This window comes from Triticum dicoccoides, chromosome 2A (genome assembly GCF_002162155.2).
Source record: "Triticum dicoccoides isolate Atlit2015 ecotype Zavitan chromosome 2A, WEW_v2.0, whole genome shotgun sequence".
Classification (NCBI taxonomy): Eukaryota; Viridiplantae; Streptophyta; class Magnoliopsida; order Poales; family Poaceae; genus Triticum; species Triticum dicoccoides.
In genome coordinates this window covers 590,538,104-590,544,103 of record NC_041382.1, presented here as the reverse complement: position 1 = coordinate 590,544,103, position 6,000 = coordinate 590,538,104, and positions in this window count along the sequence as shown.

Below are 6,000 nucleotides of genomic sequence, written 5' to 3'. Positions count from 1 at the left end.
TCCATATACGAGAAACATATCCTTAGTCCTTTTCAGGTATTTCAGGATGTTCTTGACCGCTGTCCAGTGATCCACTCCTGGATTATTTTGGTACCTCCCTGCTAGACTTATAGCAAGACACACATCAGGTCTGGTACACAGCATTGCATACATGATAGAGCCTATGGCTGAAGCATAGGGAACATCTTTCATTTTCTCTCTATCTTCTGCATTGGTCGGGGATTGAGTCTTACTCAATTTCACACCTTGTAACACAGGCAAGAATCCTTTCTTTGCTTGATCCGTTTTGAACTTCTTCAAAACTTTGTCAAGGTATGTGCTTTGTGAAAGTCCAATTAAGCGTCTTGATCTATCTCTATAGATCTTAATGCCCAATATGTAAGCAGCTTCACTGAGGTCTTTCATTGAAAAACTCTTATTCAAGTATCCTTTTATGCTATCCAGAAATTCTATATCATTTCCGATTAGCAATATGTCATCTACATATAATATCAGAAATGTATAGAGCTCCCACTCACTTTCTTGTAAATACAGGCTTCTCCAAAAGTCTGTACAAAACCAAATGCTTTGATCACACTATCAAAGTGTTTATTCCAACTCCGAGAGGCTTGCATTAGTCCATAAATGGATCGCTGGAGCTTGCACACTTTGTTAGCTCCCTTTGGATCGACAAAACCTTCCGGCTGCATCATATACAACTCTTCTTGCAGAAATCCATTCAGGAATGCAATTTTGACATCCATTTGCCAAATTTCATAATCATAAAATGCGGCAATTGCTAACATGATTCGGACAGACTTAAGCATCGCTACGGGTGAGAAGGTCTCATCGTAGTCAACCCCTTGAACTTGCCGAAAACCTTTTGCGACAAGTCGAGCTTTGTAGACAGTAATATTACCGTCAGCGTTAGTCTTCTTCTTGAAGATCCATTTATTCTCAATTGCTTGCCAATCATTGGGCAAGTCAACCAAAGTCCATACTTTGTTCTCATACATGGATCCCATCTCAGATTTCATGGCTTCAAGCCATTTTGCGGAATCTGGGCTCACCATCGCTTCTTCATAGTTCGTAGGTTCATCATGATCTAGTAGCATGACTTCCAGAACAGGATTACCGTACCACTCTGGCGCGGATCTTACTCTGGTTGATCTACGAGGTTCAGTAGTATCTTGTTCTGAAGTTTCATGATCATTATCATTAGCTTCCTCACTAATTGGTGTAGGTGTCACAGAAACTGGTTTCTGTGATGTACTACTTTCCAATAAGGGAGCAGGTACAGTTACCTCATCAAGTTCTACTTTCCTCCCACTCACTTCTTTTGAGATAAACTCCTTCTCTAGAAAGTTTCCGAATTTAGCAACAAAAGTCTTGCCTTCGGATCTGTGATAGAAGGTGTATCCAATAGTTTCCTTTGGATATCCTATGAAGACACATTACTCCGATTTGGGTTCGAGCTTATCAGGTTGAAGTTTTTTCACATAAGCATCGCAGCCCCAAACTTTTAGAAACGACAACTTTGGTTTCTTGCCAAACCACAGTTCATATGGCGTCATCTCAACGGATTTTGATGGTGCCCTATTTAACGTGAATGCGGCCGTCTCTAGAGCATATCCCCAAAACGATAGTGGTAAATCAGTAAGAGACATCATAGATCACACCATATCTAGTAAAGTACGATTACGACGTTCGGACACACCATTACGCTGTGGTGTTCCGGGTGGCGTGAGCCTCAACATTCTCCTCCACGATCAGATCGTAGGAATTTTATTTTCTTGTTACGATGATTTTCAACTTCATTCTGAAATTCTTTGAACTTTTCAAATGTTTCAGACTTATGTTTCATTAAGTAGATATACCCATATCTGCTTAAGTCATCTGTGAAGGTGAGAAAATAACGATATCCGCCATGAGCCTCAACATTCATCGGACCACATACATCTGTATGTATGATTTCCAATAAATCTGTTGCTCTCTCCATAGTACTGGAGAACGGTGTTTTTGTCATCTTACCCATAAGGCACGGTTCGCAAGTACCAAGTGATTCATAATCAAGTGGTTCCAAAAGCCCATCAGTATGGAGTTTCTTCATGCGCTTTATACCGATATGACCCAAACGGCAGTGCCACAAATAAGTTGCACTATCATTATCAACTCTGCATCTTTTGGTTTCAACACTATGAATATGTGTGTCACTACTATCGAGATTTAATAAGAATAGACCACTCTTTAAGGGTGCATGACCATAAAAGATATTACTCATGTAAATAGAACAACCATTATTCTCTGATTTAAATGAATAACCGTCTCGCATCAAACAAGATCCAGATATAATGTTCATGCTTAACGCTGGCACCAAATAACAATTATTTAGGTCTAATACTAATCCCGAAGGTATATGTAGAGGTAGCGCGCCGACTGCGATCACATCGATTTTGGAACCATTTCCCACGCGCATCGTCACCTCGTCCTTAGCCAATCTTCGCTTAATCCGTAGTCCCTGTTTCGAGCTGCAAATATTAGCAACAGAACCAGTATCAAATACCCAGGTGCTACTGCGAGCATTAGTAAGGTACACATCAATAACATGTATATCACATATACCTTTGTTCACCTTGCCATCCTTCTTATCCGCCAAATACTTGGGGCAGTTCCGCTTCCAGTGACCAGTCTGCTTGCAGTAGAAGCACTCAGTTTCAGGCTTAGGTCCAGGTTTGGGTTTCTTCTCTTGAGTAGCAACTTGCTTGTTGTTCTTTTTGAAGTTCCCCTTCTTCTTCCCTTTGCCCTTTTTCTTGAAACTAGTGGTCTTGTTGACCATCAACACTTGATGCTCCTTCTTGATTTGTACCTCCGCAGCTTTCAGCACGGCAAAGAGCTCGGGAATAGTCTTATTCATCCCTTGCATATTATAGTTCATCACGAAGCTCTTGTAGCTTGGTGGCAGTGATTGGAGAATTATGTCAATGACGCAATCATCTGAAAGATTAACTCCCAATTGAATCAAGTGATTATTATACCCAGACATATTGAGTATATGCTCACTGACAGAACTGTTCTCCTCCATCTTGCAGCTATAGAACTTATTGGAGACTTCATATCTCTCAATCCAGGCATTTGCTTGAAATATTAACTTCAACTCCTGGAACATCTCATATGCTTCATGACGTTCAAAACGTCGTTGAAGTCCCGATTCTAAGCCGTAAAGCATGGCACACTGAACTATCGAGTAGTCATCAGCTTTGCTCTGCCAGACGTTCATAACATCTGGTGTTGCTCCAGCAGCAGGCCTGGCACCCAGCGGTGCTTCCAGGACATAATTCTTCTGTGCAGCAATGAGGATAAACGTCAAGTTACGGACCCAGTCCGTGTAATTGCTACCATCATCTTTCAACTTTGCTTTCTCAAGGAACACATTAAAATTCAACGGAACAACAGCACGGGCCATCTATCTACAATCAAACATAAACAAGCAAGATACTATCAGGTACTAAGTTTCATGATAAATTTAGGTTCAATTAATCATATTACTTAAAGAACTCCCACTTAGATAGACATCCCTCTAATCCTCTAAGTGATTACGTGATCCAAATCAACTGAATCATGTCCGATCATCACGTGAGATGGAGTAGTTTCATTGGTGAACATCACTGTGTTGATCATATCTACTATATGATTCACGCTCGACCTTTCGGTCTCCGTGTTCCGAGGCCATATCTGTATATGCTTGGTTCGTCAAGTATAACCTGAGTATTCCGTGTGTGCAACTGTTTTGCACTCGTTGTATTTGAACGTAGAGCCTATCACACCCGATCATCACGTGGTGTCTCAGCACGAAGAACTTTCGCAATGGTGCATACTCAGGGAGAACACTTCTTGATAACTAGTGAGAGATCATCTTATAATGCTACCGTTAATCAAAGCAAGATAAGATGCATAAAAGATAAACATCACATGCAATCAATATAAGTGATATGATATGGCCATCATCATCTTGTGCTTGTGATCTCCATCTTTGAAGCACTGTCGTGATCACCATCGTCACCGGCGCGACACCTTGATCTCCATCGTAGCATCGTTGTCGTCTCGCCAATCTTATGCTTCCACGACTATCGCTACCGCTTAGTGATAAAGTAAAGCATTACAGCGCGATTGCATTGCATACAATAAAGCGACAACCATATGGCTCCTGCCAGTTGCCGATAACTCGGTTACAAAACATGATCATCTCATACAATAAAATATAGCATCATGTCTTGACCATATCACATCACAACATGCCCTGCAAAAACAAGTTAGACGTCCTCTACTTTGTTGTTGCAAGTTTTACGTGGCTGCTACGGGCTTAAGCAAGAACCAATCTTACCTACGCATCAAAACCACAACGATAGTTTGTCAAGTTGGTGTTGTTTTAACCTTCGCAAGGACCGGGCGTAGCCACACTCGGTTCAACTAAAGTTGGAGAAACTGTCACCCGCTAGCCACCTTTGTGCAAAGCACGTTGGGAGAACCGGTCTCGCGTAAGCGAACGCGTAATGTCGGTCCGGACCGCTTCGTCCAACAATACCGCCGAACCAAAGTATGACATGCTAGTAAGCAGTATGACTTATATCGCCCACAACTCACTTGTGTTCTACTCGTGCATATAACATCAACACATAAAACCTAGGCTTGGATGCCACTGTTGGGGAACGTAGTAATTTCAAAAAATTTCCTACGCATACGCAAGATCATGGTGATGCATAGCAACGAGAGGGGAGAGTGTGATCTACGTACTCTTGTAGACCGATAGCGGAAGCGTTAGCACAACGCGGTTGATGTAGTCGTACGTCTTCACGGCCCGACCGATCAAGCACCGAAACTACGGCACCTCCGAGTTCTAGCACACGTTCAGCTCGATGACGATCCCCGGACTCCGATCCAGCAAAGTGTCGGGGAAGAGTTCCATCAGCACGACGGCGTGGTGACGATCTTGATGTACTACCATCGCAGGGCTTCGCCTAAGCACCGCTACAATATTATCGAGGATTATGGTGGAAGGGGGCACCGCACACGGCTAAGAATATGATCACGTGGATCAACTTGTGTGTCTAGGGGTGCCCCCTGCCCCCGTATATAAAGGAGCAGGGGGAGGTGCAGCCGGCCAGGAGGAGGGCGCGCCAGGAGGAGTCCTACTCCCACCGGGAGTAGGATTCCCCCCTTTCCTAGTTGGAATAGGATTCGGGAGGGGGAAAGAGGAGAGAGAGAAGGAAGGGGGGCGCCGCCCCCCTCTCCTTGTCCTATTCGGACTAGGGGGGAGGGGCGCGCGGCCCAGCCCTGGCCACCTCTCCTCTCTTCCACTAAAGCCCACTAAGGCCCATATACCTCCCGGGGGGTTCCGGTAACCTCCCGGTACTCCGGTAAAATCCCGATTTCACCCAGAACACTTCCGATATCCAAATATAGGCTTCCAATATATCAATCTTTATGTCTCGACCATTTCGAGACTCCTCGTCATGTCCGTGATCACATCCGGGACTCCGAACAAACTTTGGTACATCAAAATGCATAAACTCATAATATAACTGTCATCAAAACCTTAAGCGTGCAGACCCTACGGGTTCGAGAACAATGTAGACATGACCGAGACACGTCTCCGGTCAATAACCAATAACGGAACCTGGATGCTTATATTGGCTCCCACATATTCTACAAAGATCTTTATCGGTCAGACCGCATAACAACATATGTTGTTCCCTTTGTCATCGGTATGTTACTTGCCCGAGATTCGATCGTCGGTATCTCAATACCTAGTTCAATCTCGTTACCGGCAAGTCTCTTTACTCATTTTGTAATACATCATCTTGCAACTAACTCATTAGTTGTAATGCTTGCAAGGCTTATGTGATGTGCATTACCGAGAGGGCCCAGAGATACCTCTCCGACAATCGGAGTGACAAATCCTAATCTTGAAATACGCTAACCCAACATGTACCTTTGGAGACACCTGTAGAGCTCCTTTATAAT